Source organism: Macrosteles quadrilineatus, unplaced genomic scaffold (genome assembly GCF_028750875.1).
Source record: "Macrosteles quadrilineatus isolate MER2022 unplaced genomic scaffold, UCM_ALF_1.0 Scaffold_3__2_contigs__length_128488019, whole genome shotgun sequence".
In the NCBI taxonomy this organism is placed as follows: Eukaryota; Metazoa; Arthropoda; class Insecta; order Hemiptera; family Cicadellidae; genus Macrosteles; species Macrosteles quadrilineatus.
The window spans coordinates 106,881,416-106,896,364 of NW_026542596.1; positions in this window are offsets into that span (position 1 = coordinate 106,881,416).

Consider the following 14,949-nt stretch of genomic DNA (forward strand, 5'->3'; position numbering starts at 1 on the left):
CATAGCTTAATGTTGGTTTATTGGCAGTTCACTTGCACAGTTTCACACCGATTTAAGTTAGTATAAATAGTATTAGTATATATATTATAAGTTTAGGCATATCCTAAATACATTATTATTTGCTTTCTTCGTCTCTATTTCGAAACACATCACCTTATTTTAGTTTCCTTCATCGGTTTGTTTGATGTTATATTTAATTGTGTTTTTATTTAGGTTAAAGCGGCTATTTGCAATTGCACTGAAAGCATATCGTAACTTAAATTAATTTGATCCCTTTACTAGGTGAATGGTATTGAAACAAACTATGATATTGTTTCTCTCTACCACAATCTTTAATACCTTAAATCATAGGTCTAATAACAATAATTATCTTTTAATAAGTTCAATTAGTATGCCTAGTGTATTTCAAACAAATTAAATAGTCTTATAACAAAGTAAATAGATTAAATAGTCTAGTTCTAGTATTGACACAGTAATTAAAATTAAATCGCATCAAGTATTGGGGGCTAAGACATTGACAACAAATACATAACCTCTAAATCGTAATTAATTAGTAAATTAAAGCAATAACAAAACAATATGGCGTCGACTCAAAAAGAGTAATTTATGCCGAAAGAGAGGAAGAAGAAAGTGCAGTCAACCTCCACTCAACAGCCAGATAGGTGTTGAGTAACATCCGTTTCAATCGCGGATTACTCCTCTCATAATGCGCAAGCGCGAGTAAACTGTTCCGTGGAGCTGTGACTTATATCAGATATCAGATCTATCTGTTACAACGTTTAACTTACAATGAATTGAATCATTGACTATATATACCTGTAGGTATAGTCAATGATTGAAGACAGCACACAGGAGGTTACAACACAACTTACAACCTCCTAACCAACTATAGTCAAGGCCCCACTAGAAAAAACAGGCCATGTAGGCCCCTGAATATGTGGTTTGACCTAGAAATAATTAGAACACAGATGAAACCATTGTTGTTCGATAGTGAAAAGTATTGAGAATAATATATCAAAAGTCTCCAAAAATATCTTTGGTGGAACACCACCATTTTTCCAAAATGGCGGCCAAATCCAGTAGTTTTTTGCTTTTTATTGAAATTCTGACTTTCCAGTCAATATTGGTGAAAAGTCGTCAATACATTTAATGTTCCTCCTGAAATTACCTTTAAAATGATACCAAATACATGTACCTACAACAAAAAATAAACCCCGTACAAATAATAAAATATTTCAAATAAAAATATTTGTTATAAATTAATGTAATAGTCCACCAAACTAAAAAAAAACCAGACACAGGGATCGTATAAAAATTTGCAAGTAAACATTTTATGGTTTTATTTTTATTGTTGTGGTGTGCAGAGTGACATACCAAAAGTTGCAAAAATCAGTCCACGGGAAACCCCTAAATTAAGGAAAAAATGGCGGCTTTTTCCAATATTGGACAAATTTTGCAACAAAACATACCACATGTTTTTTTGCACATTTTTTGAGATATTGACTTGGAACCACGGCCGATATTTATTGGATGGTCCGTACTTAATTTCAATAGGGAACGCTTTTTGGGCCGCCATCATGGATCAGCCATATTGGATCTGCCATATTGGATATAAATATTTTTTAATGTAATAATAGTGTTGTGACACATCATTATGAACTAGATTTCCACGCTGATTTCAATGCTGAAATCCGTTTTTAAATAAGTTTATTCGTTGCTTAAGATATATTAAAACGAAAACTCTCCCCTATACATCAGTTATGGACGTATTGTAAGTTACTTAGAAAATGTGTTTGGATTATTTTTCTCCAGGTATTATTATTGCTTGCAGTTCGTTCTAGCCTTAAAATATTCAGTGATAAAAGATCTTTCATTTTTGTTAGCTTTCATTTTGTTTTATTTATAGTTAAAACAGACTAGTTATAGACGAGGTACAAACCCCAACACAAAATTAAATTAAACTTTTTTATCAGTTTTTGTTAAAAGATTTATATCTCGGGTTGTTAATATGTTAACAAGTTCATTCTGGTATCAAAGTACTCAGTAAATGTTTGGCTTTAATTTTATTGATTATTAAATGACACATGACAAATTTAAAACGAATCATGTAGGCCTACCTTCAATGAACTATTGAGTGAATTATTGTTATTTTGAAATTTGTCTTTAGTTAAAGACATTTATCCCCAACTAGTGTACATGTTGCTCGAAATCGAGCAATTGCAAAGAAGTACAGGAGTTACATATACACAAATGACTTGTTTAAAAACTAATAACAGTCATTATTTCCGATGATATTTAAAGAGTCAACTAAAAGATTAACTAATGGAAATACTCACAATTTACATAACAGTCCTCTTCCAGTTATAGGGTTAATTTTTAACTATCAAACTGCCCATGGACGGGAAAAGGTAAGCTTACAATTTAAGTCAACGTAAAAAGGCTGTCAGCTTTTATAATGTACCATACCTAAGTTATTTATCCAATTTGTAGACAATAAGGTGTAGGCTACTTTAAACTCTACAGGACAGAGTTAGGCAAAAACTGACAGAACTCTGAAATGGTGTTATTTATAATAGGCTTACTCATATAGGTACCAAATCCTTAAAATAAAAATGCAATAACTAATATCATTGAACACAAACCAACATCAAAAACTATACACATTTTTAACATAGATAATTTACACATTGACTGTTTACAATTAACATATGTTCTTCTTCTCACTTTTAATTTTTGCTTCGCAACGGGAAAAATCTGTTTCATAATCATTGAAATAGATTTATAATACATTTTTATATAATAGTATAGATCATAGTATAGAATCTATCATAAAGTTTAAGATTAAATAAACTTACTACATAGTTGTTTAATTTTTTTGGATCAGCTGTCTGAAATTATGAAATAAGCATTTGACAGTTCTGGTTGTTTACATTTAAATGTCAAAGCAAATGTAAACATTGTGAATTTTCTCATGCTTCCATGGAGACCAATTATTAATATTTAATTTCTGACAACAGCTGGAGTTTCAAAACAATGTTTGTTTCCCATGTTAATCTTATGGAGAAATACGAAACTTTAAAGGGCCCCAGGGCCTCACTCTCTAATTATTTCTCCAAAAAGAAAGTTTCCTGCACAACTTCACGTTACGTTCTTTCCAATGACACCAAAAACATGTCAATCGGTTCAGTAGTTTCGGAGGAGTAATTGTCACAAAAATCCTGCTTGTGTATTAAATAAGTATAGATTCTAAATAACTCCCAATAAGGAATCCATAGCTAAAATAAAAGTCAATATTTGAACGAATAGCTATGACTAGTTTTTCCCGTTTTCACTCTGCACAACATTACAAAATAAAACCATAAAACGTTTTGTTGAAATTTTTTAAAGGCCATATCCTATATTTATCTAAATATAATTTCCAAGTTACACAGTTACAGTGATTTATAAGTACAGTTATTTGTTAGTCATATGTACCATCAGTAAAAACACCACTCCCAATCTGTTGGACCTGCTGGTGAACTATTTCCACGCCATACTTGAACCTGATAGTACAACCTTAGACTGTGGTAGTTTTCAATGTGTTTTTAAATTGTCAAAGTACGAAACGTCCATAAGAAATGTATGGGGGAGAGTTTTCGTTTTTATATATCTTAAAATCGTAAAACGCTATTTAAAAAACTGATTTCAGCATTGAAATCAGCGTGGAAATCTAGTTCATAATGATGTGTCACAACACTATAATTACATTAAAAAATATTTATATCCAATATGGCAGATCCAATATGGCTGATCCAAGATGGCGGCCCAAAAAGCGTCCCCTATTGAAATTAAGTACGGACTATCCAATAAATATCGGTCGTGGTTCCAAGTCAATATCTCGAAAAATGTTCAAAAAACATGTGGTATGTTTTGTTGCAAAATTTGTCCAATATTGGGAAAAGCCGCCATTTTTTCCTTAATTTAGGGGTTTCCCGTGGACTGATTTTTTGCAACTTTTGGTATGTCACTCTGCACACCACAACAATAAAAATAAAACCATAAAATGTTTACTTGCAAATTTTTATACGATCCCTGTGTCTGGTTTTTTTTAGTTTGGTGGACTATTACATTAATTTATAACAAATATTTTTATTTGAAATATTTTATTATTTGTACGGGGTTTATTTTTTGTTGTAGGGACATGTATTTGGTATCATTTTAAAGGTAATTTCAGGAGGAACATTAAATGTATTGACGACTTTTCACCAATATTGACTGGAAAGTCAGAATTTCAATAAAAAGCAAAAAACTACTGGATTTGGCCGCCATTTTGGAAAAATGGTGGTGTTCCACCAAAGATATTTTTGGAGACTTTTGATATGTTATTCACAATACTTTTCACTATCGAACAACAATGGTTTCATCTGTGTTCTAATTATTTCTAGGTTTTGCTATTTATTTTCTTATTTTAAGGCGCCTAATGCTGCAGCACGGGCAGCGCAACTCTACGTCACAGTGGTGGATGGTTGTACCATAGACTAACCAAGTATGTTTAATCTATGGTTGTACCAAGGATTTACAGTCAACGGTTGTACTAAACTCTTACCATTAAAATCTTAAAAACAACCAGCTTGTTTATTTACCTAAAACATATGGGAATGGTGATAGAAATACCATAGACTTACTATAGTCCGCGCTTTGCTTTTATTATTGACTATTGGATGCAGAAGACTTAAGTCTACTTTCTCGTTCTTGCTCATCCGTTTGTTTATTTTTTAGTGCCTAGACCTATCTCAAAATATGTAAACTAATATTATGTAAGTTAAGTTATGCTAGTTAAGTATTTACAAATTAATTTATACTTAAGTTATTTTATAGTTTTGTGCTGAAACTATAAGCACTCAATCACTTCACGCTGTATGTTCGTCAGGCATGAATAAAGTAAATTCTTGTTTATGTCTCATGTTTATCAAAATGTACTAGTGATTATGGTAAAGCTTTTGGAATAATAAAAAAGGAATGTGAGAAGTTAGGTTCCTTTGTAACACAGAGATGAAGTTGGCCTGACCTATAAGGTGGTTTCAGTCTAGCTGTTAATTTAAGAATATACGTATGTTTAAGTTACTCCGTGTTTTGACTGCATCTATGTTACCTTCTTACGTAACGGATACAAATGGCCGAGTGGAATTGCATTTTTTCAATTGCCTTACCTGTGTCATCGTCATCATCTTGTATTAATATGGGTTGGTTAGGTTAAAAGTAGACATAGTTACTAGGTGGCGTTCGCAGAGGCATCCACAAAATTGAGCGGAGTCATCAAGGGTTCATATTATATTGTTTTTGTCTTACTGCAGTAAAAACAGTATTTTTTTCATGCATGCGCTGCGGGTCTAAAGTAGCATTTTTAATATTTAGGGAGTAAAAATCGTTTTTAGCCTCTATGGAGTAAAAATCAGCTGTTGTCAACTCAGTTGTAAATTTCGATTGTAAACGATTGCATGTATCGAAAATATGTATCGATTTGTGCTTCGTAATCATTTTAACATATTCCAGTCTACAGTCTCTTCCCGTAGCATTTTAGCATTGCAGATACATTAATCCATTCCCAAACTCAACACTGCTCACCTTTACTACTTCCTTCACCACACCCTACTTCGTGGACCTGTTTCCCTCTCTTCCCATAGCATTTTAGGATTGCAGATACATTAATTTAATTGCCAAAGACAGTTCCCACACTCTGCGCTGTTAGCCTTACTACTTCCTTCACCATTTACTACGTCATTGGCCTGTTTCCTTCCTTTCTCATAGCATTTAAGTATTACAAATTCATTTATCCATCTGCTCAAACGGTTCCCCCACTCTGCACTGCCAGCTTTTACTACTTCCTTCACCACTTACGTCGTGGACCTGTATTCATCGCTTTCCATAGCATTTTAGTATTTTAGATACGTTAATCTAATTGCAACAAACATCCCCACTGTCCGTACTGCTAGACTTTACTACTTCTTTCACAATTTCCTATGTCTTGGGCATGCTTCCATCCCTTCTCATAGCATTTCAGCATTGCAGATACATTAAAACTGCTACAAACGGTTTCCAGTTCCCACACTCCACACTGCTCACCTTACTACTTCTTTCACCTGTTTCTACGTCGCGGATCTGTTTCCCTCTCTTCCCATAGCATTTTAAGATTGCAGATACCTGAATCTAATCGTCATAAACAGATCCCACACTCCGAACAGCTCGCCTTTACTACTTCCTTCGCCACTTCCCACATCGCGGACCTGTTTCCCTCCCTTTCCGTAGCATTTTAGGAACGTTGTGACCTTAATCTAATCGTCATAAACAGTTTCCATACTCCAGACTGTTCACCTTTACTACTTCCTTAACCTCTTCATACGTCACGAACCTCAAGCTAGTGTCGTCATTTGATTATAGTACCTGGGGACCGAGCTTTGCTCGGGGAAAATCATTAGTTCACTCTGAAAGCACCGTAGTATTGGAGATGCATAAATCCACACATCTACATCCTACACAATTTCCTACGTCATGGATCTGTTTCCCTCCATTCCATTGCATTTAAAGATTGCAGATACCTTAATCTAATCGTCATAAACAGTTCCCACACTCCGGACTACTCGCCTTGACTACTTCCTTCACCACTTCCTACGTCGCGGACCTGTTTTCCTCCCTTCCCATAGCATTAGGATTGCAAATACCTTAATCTAATCGTCATAAACAGTTCCCACACTCCGGACAGCTCACCTTGACTACTTCCTTCATCACTTCCTACGTTGCGGACCTGTTTTCCTCCCTTCCCGTAGCATTTTAGGTTTGCTGATACCATAATCTAATTGTCATAAACATTTCAAACACTCCGGACAACTCGCCTAGACTACTTCCTTCACCACTTCCTACGTCGCGGACCTATTTTCCTCCCTTTCCATAGCATTTTAGAATTGCAAATACCTTAATCTAATCGTCATAAACAGTCCCCACACTCCGGACAGCTCACCTTGACTACTTCCTTCATCACTTCCTACGTCGCGGACCTGTTTTCCTCCCTTCCCGTAGCATTTTAGGTTTACTGATACCTTAATCTAATTGTCATAAACATTTCCAACACTCCGGACAACTCGCCTAGACTACTTCCTTCACCACTTCCTACGTCGCGGACTTATTTTCCTCCCTTTCCATAGCATTTTAGGATTGCAAATACCTTAATCTAATCATCATAAACAGTTCCCACGCTCCAGACAGCTCGCCTTGACTACTTCCTTGACCACTTCTTACGTCACGGACCTGTTTCCCTCCCTTCCCATAGCATTTTAGGATTGCCCATACCCTTATCTAATCGCCATAAACAGTTCCCTCACTCCTGACAGCTCGCCTTGACTACTTCCTTCACCACTTTTTAGGATTGCAGATACCAATGTATTCGTCATAAACAGATCCTAGACTTCGCACTGCTACCCTTGACTACAATGTATCGAGTAATCTTAAGTATAATCTTTGCTCAATATTAACAAGTGATGTTTTTCCTTTTGTACTGTATTTGTAATTTCCTAGTATACTGTGGGTAGTTGGCTTATTATGAGCACATGCTAAAACTTAAAATCTTTTGTTTACTTTTTACTTGTTATTTAATTCAGCCAACATGGTTACCTAGCAACCCATAAGACTAATGTTAAAAAAATGTGATTTTCAGTTTCATTTTTCTACGGATTCCTGAGAGACTTTTTTAACGCTATATAGATGTTGGCACTCACCGATATGGTCTTTATCACCATGCAAAATTTGAAAACGATTGATTCAGCCGTCTAGGAGGAGTTTGCGTATTACGAAATGCATAAAAGTCGACGTATAAGAGCTTCGCTCGCTTCGCTCGCTCCGCTCAACAACCTGTCCTGTGTGCTACATTCAATTCCTTGTAAACGTAAACGTTGTAACAGATAAATCTGATATATGTCACAGTTCCACACTCCACAGAACGGTTTACTCTCGCATGCGCATTTCAGAGGAGTAATCCGCGATTGAAACGGATGTGGAACGTACATCGGTGCGGTTTCTTCTTGTTCAAATCCCAAGCCTCCTAATTAGAAGAGCCAATGAGCTATAATTTTTATCCAAATGCTGAATTTGTGTTGCGAACGCTGGATAAGCGCTATTATACCAAAAGCAAGAGTAGAATTTTAGCGTCGGCTGCTAGACATTTTTAAATTTAAAACTTAATTTAAAAAAAAAACTGAAACTAAACAAAAATTATGGCTTCGACTGTCCCTAGTTCTCAAAATTATCTTTCTTTCACAAAAATCATGAAAATCCGTCAAGTGGTTGATTCAGAATCGTGAAATAAATAAAACCCTGTCTCATTTTAATATATAGGTAGTAGTAAACACGTTGCTCAAAATCGAGCAATTGCAAAGAAGTAAAGTAGTTATTTAAAAACAAATAAGAGTAATCATAATTTCCGATGAGTTTAAAAGACTCAACTCATAAATTACGTACGGTACCTAACAGTTCCATATAATCTACATTTCTTGTAAATATTTTATCATTTTTCAAAAGCTGATCTGGTTTTTCAATGTTTTATTACGTTGTCCGTGTTGATCTTCGTCAATTATAATGTAGTCTGCATGGTAGGGCCTACCACCCATTGTCGCCAATACGTTTACAAATTTCAGTCATTTTTTTATAGCGATAACATTTTGTTTACATGACTAAGAACTACCTGATTTTCTGCATAACCTCTCTGTCGCAATTTTATTTGCATCAATTGGCATTCATTTGGCTAGTTACTGTTTTATCGTAAATTATATTTACCTGAAAAAATGCAGAATTGAAAGGCCAAATGTCGTTCAGATGGTTCCCTTAAATTTGAATGATAATGTGAATAATGGAATCCTTCAATGGAGGTTTTATTAAGGTTTCTTGGATTTATCCACATTCCTTTAAAATCACTTGACTTTTATGAAAACATTTATTAATGTCCTTGCCGTACCAGTTTAATTCGGACTTAGAGGGGTTTCCTCAACCAAACATCATAAATTTAAGTCCATGTTTCCTACAAAATAGTACACTTCGGCTAACATCCTTGTTCATTGTTTGTGGGACTCTTATATTTTGTAGCTATGTAGGTGTTTTTCATTATATAGATTGATAACGATGGTAAATTGTTTTTAAATCTCCATTTCTTCTACTTGGTGGCGTTCTATGACTTTGCTATGTTTCCATGGTTAACAAATCGGTTCTTTCAATGATTTCTCAAGAAATACAGCAAGTTACTATGTCAATTCATTTTTCTTATTTGGTAAAATATATATTAAATTGTCCAGGCTTTCTCGACTTTTTACATTGTAATATGTACGAATGTAAATTAAAATAGTAAATATTTAATTTCATCAAAATCAGTAAATGTACGCAATGTGTTTCATTGAATTGAAAAATAAATAACAGCAATTAAATTATACAGCTGATCAAAATGTATACAATTATGTTTTTCATAAGGATAACACGGGAACTTTAACAGCCACTGGGGCAGAGCCCAAGGGACTTTAGAAAAATGTAAGGCCAGTTTGCACACACTCGACACACTCTTTCCAATGAGACGTCAATTGATAAAATTGGTTAAGAAATGGCGGAGGAGTTTTACCGACAAAGTTTCATGTAGCGTATTAATTATATAGATATGATGATGACTAGTGCACCTGTAGCTCGAATTCGAGCAATTTGCAAAGTAATACAGGTGTTATTTCAAAACAAATAACAATCAAATTACTTAAAACAATCCGATTACTTAAAAGAGTCAACTCAAAGATAATGTGTAATCAATCACTCCACTGACAGTTATCGAAACTGGAAACAAACTCACTCTGAAAACGAATGCTCTTGTGTGTATCATGTGTTTACTACCTGAACAGCTGTAATTAATACAAATTATTCGTCTGTTTATGTAAACGAAATCTTTTCTTCGTAAGAAATACATCGGGATTTTGATAGCCTGAGGGGCAAAGCCCGAGGACTTTTTAATTGAATTGGGGCGTATACACAAAAAATACTTAGTTTTGACACATCCTTATTAAGTCCATCCATTATTAACGGAGGAGTAGTGTTTTGTAGAAATCACCTTCACGTATTAAATATAAGGATGATAGCATGACATGATAATATGATAAGTAAACTGTTGTAGTTTGCTTGTTTATGAACATAGCAGCTGGTAGCAGAGTACCCGTTCTTTGTACGGGGTTGGCATTTAAGTATAAAATGCTTATTACAGTTATACTCAAGCTTTGGTTGGTTTGCAATGGGGGAGGACGCAGTTTGATAAAATTTTGTTCTTTAAATTTACAGTATGCTATAGTGTAACTTAACACATCTTCCATAGCCATACTCTTCTACCACTGCACCTAAACAATAGAAATAAAAAATTATCAAACATTCACACAATATCACAAATCTATATATCTAATTCCGTAAGCCCAAAATTTTACTATGAAATTTTGAGCAAACGGAAGGCCATAGAAAGCTGGGAGAGGTCTCATTTTAAAGGTCTGGGCATGAAATTTTGGGGAAAATTATTCATTTTTCTTAATCGTGCACCAAAATGTTGCTACGGAATAAAATAATTTACATTTAAATAGCATGGGAATCTAGGTCATGTCTGCTTTGTTTACTTTAAAACATGTGGTTTAACTTTATTTAAAGCATATGGTAATGTAATATCATTACTGTAATATGTGTACTATTTATAAAGCTGAAATAAACTTTTTCCCAAATTTAAGGGTCTGGATTTAATGCGATTGGTTGTGTTAGGTATGTCTGAAATAAGTGTAAAGATAGAAGTAATTACTGGAGTAGGCAAAGTGAACATATTTTTCATGCCAAAAATTAAACTAATATCTACAGATCCTAATATGCCGTTTAAGTTTACAAGGATTCAATGCCCATTGCAAATAGCTTTCACTGCTATTATAAATAAAGTGCAAGGCCAAACCTTCAAAAAAGTTGGCATTTATTTGAAAAAACCAGTGTTAACATACACAAATGTTAAACGATAATTCAAGGTAGGGTAACCCATGAGACTAATACATGTAATTTATACAAAATAGTTACTAGAATATACATAATAGGGGCTATTGCCCCTACAAGCCACTAGTCTTTAAATCTAATTCCGTAAGCCCAAAACTTTACAATGAAATTGTGAGCGAACAGGGCAGGCCGTAGAAAGCTGGGACAGGTCTCATTTTAAAGGTTTGGGCGTGAAATTTTGGGGAAAATTATTATTTTTTCTCAATAATGCACTCAAAGGTTGATATGGAATAAAATAATTCACATTTAAATAGCATGGGAATCTAGGTAATGCCTGCTTTGTTTACTTTTAAACATGTGGTTTAACTTAATCTAAAGCATATGTAATATCATAGACTAACCAACACAAGTAGACTTCTCATCCCATTGTAAATTTTGAAGCTCGTTTTTCATGTCTAGTTCATGTACGCCACACTGGGCGCTAGTGTCGACGAAATTTTGTTTCTATTATTTTAGGGTTAATTTCTTGATTTGTGCTTTACTGTTTGGTTAAATAACTAGGGGACAATTTATTGTTTATGATTAGATTGTATTGTTTGGCTAAACGAGGTTTTCAATGACTGTATTAACGGGAAACAAATTGTAAACAAAACACGACCTCTACATAAACCGTACATGAACTAACAATAAAATTGTCTTCAGCTGTTCCATTAGGATGAGAAATCTACTAAGGGAGTATGTTTTATCTATGATAATATGTACTTTAATATGTATACTATTATCATTGACTAATTATTAGTCAAAGCTCATGGTGGAAATTTCCTTCCACCATGGGTCAAAGCTATTATAAAGCTGAAATATACTTTTTCCAATTGTATGTCTTTTAGTGTAAAAACAAAATAAGGAAATAATATAAGTCAAAAAATGTAAAATATAATATAATGTAGACTGTTTTTATTATAAACACACCGCATGAACAGTCCTTTGGAATTTTTATTTTAAACAGAAAACAGAGCAGACATCAAAATGCATTATGCAGGTATGTAATAACTATTATACATATTATATAATACAAAAATGTTAAACGATAATTCAAGGTAGGGTAACCAATGAGACTAACAATTTGTACAAAATAATTACTAGAATTTATATATATATAGGGGCTATTGGCCCTACAAGCCGCTAGTTATTCATTAAATACATAAACATATAGTAACTACAAACAATCTTACTTTGACAGACCTCATATTGTATCACAGCTTTTTGATGCTGATTGCTGATTAAATTAGTTAAAATTAGCTGTAATTGTCATAAATGCAAAAATAATAGTGCTGCACTCTGTTGGCAAACCTATAACTTGTAATGCTATTGCATAACATAGAGCCAATTTTGTTTAGTTTAAACAGCTGACTAAATTCTTTAATTCCTTTTAAATATGAAGAGATTTTATTCACTGGATGTCCCCCACAAAGATTCCAATCCAAGGTTCTAAGACACATTCTCCAGGCACCATGGTTCGTTAACAACGAAGTGCTCCATAGAGACAGTCGAACCCCAACGATCAAAGAAGAAATTTCAAGGTTAATTAAGTGCCAAATACTTAAAGAAATTAGAGTACCATCCCAACTACCTTGCTTTGAATTTGTTGGACAACAGCAACTGTATTATATAGATTGAAAAGATGCCATGTTTTGGACCTGAGTAGTCGTTTTTAGAGATTTATGAACTTTAAACTTTGTACCATTATGCAAAGTTTGTGTGTTAGCTTTATTGTTGGATAAAGACTACCTAACTACTGTGTTTAAATTTTATCATATTTGCTTATTGTTCTATTTTTGTTGAATAGATTGTAAATTAAATAAAATGTAAAAAAAATATAAGGAGGTTAACATGGGGAACTGTAGAGCCACTGTGGTGGAGCCCGAAAGGATTTTTGAGATAAGAATAGACCTATATGTTAATCGGGAATGTGAGCTATCATCATGCCAAATTTCAGCCAATCTGTCCAGTACCTAGTTAATGCGTGATTGAACTTCAAACAAACAAATCAAACAAAGTACAAACATACAAACTTTCACATTCATAATATTAGTAAGATTTTGATCAAATTTGTTTTATGCAATTTTTTACCCCAATTATTAATTTTATTAATTTTATTATTAATTTTATTAATTTTTACCCCATAAATAATCCCCGTTTCCATAGCTTAATCACACTGGTTCGCCAACTCATTCAAGTTTATCCCGCCCTACACCTGCAAACCAAATTTCATCTAAATCGGACAAAAATTACTCAAGTTTTTGTGTTCTCGGACACACACACATAAATGTAAATTCGAACGAATAGTGTTTTTGGCTTCTAGGAATATCAAAATAAAAAAGTAACTTATATCGGCCCCGGGTCTAAGTCCTACCATGCCACCTACGGTAATAGTTACTTCCTTATGGGGAAATTTGCTAAAACCACCTTTTGGGTTCAGGGGGGCCCAAAATGGATGTATCCACTCAAAAATCATACTCAAAAATGTTTAAATACTTTCATCGCCATATACTATGGTAGGGGAGAAAGTTCAAATCATCCAACTAAATTAACATTGTTACTATACAGTGTCATAGATTTTTTAGTACTCTATTAACAGTTTTTCAAGAGCAAACCAGATGGCTCAGCTCAGCTGGTGTTGGTTGTGCACATTATGTGCTACTAACTAGCTAGTTTTGTGGCTAACTCAACTTAAAAAAGGTGTCATATTAATTGAAACCCGGCAACTATAGCTTGTTTTGAACCCTGCAAATGGACAGTCTTGAAAAATTTTAAAAATACAATTAGACCTGTGTTTACATTTGTATCCAGTTTTCATAGTGAAATTTAAAAGGGAATAAGCAACTTTTGCCACTTATTGAAAATCCAAAACGGAAATTCACTTAGTCTGCAGGTTTGCTGCTGCAGGAGTATTTTGTTTCTCTTATCATTGGTAAATGTATTATATAAACGTTAACCCCTTGAGCTATGGAACAGGTAAAGTGACACCTTTGAATATTAATAGAAGAAAATATTTTATCCCCGTGTTATGGACGTAGGCTAGTTGAGCCACCGACAGAGTGTGTTCTGATTGTAAATAATTGATTTATGTCCAATACATTAATCAATTCAAACTGATAGGACAACTTTATAATACAACATATTTTATGTCACATCAACTACTAAACTAAAGAATAAAATAGAACTTGCTTTGGCAGTACCGGTAGTGCTTTATGTCGAGCGGCATATTCAACAATGTTCTTTTTGAATAGAAAAAAAATACTGCTGGTCCATGTAGATAGGATACATAACTACTTCAGTAATCAAAAGTCATTGATAAACTAAAATGTACCATATTGTTTGAACCTGTGAGTTCCATAAAAAAACACCCCTGCTGTACAAATCAAGGGTAGTTGTTCTGCTAGTTTAGTATCGTCATAGATAAAACAAAACATACTCCCTTAGTAGATTTCTCATCCTTATGGAACAGCTGAAGACAATTTTATTGTTAGTTCTGTACGGTTTATGTAAAAGGTTGTGTTTTGTTTACAATTTGTTTCCCGTTATTACAGCCATTTAAAACCTCGTTTAACCAAATAATACGATATAATCATAAACAATAACTTGTCCCCTAGTTATATAACCAAACAGTAAAGCACAAATCAAGAAATTAACCCTAAAATAATAGAAACAAAGTTTCGTCGACACTAACGCCCATGTGTCACGTACATGAACTAGACACGAAAAACGTGCTTCAAAATTTACAATGGGATGAGAAGTCTACTTGTGTTGGTTAGTCTATGGTATCGTTAAGTTATAAAAGTCTACATGCAGGTTCTATCAATATTTCATGCTATTGTACTGTACAAACATTCATTAATTTGTTTATAACTGTTGATTATTTGTTTAAATCATATGTTTGAT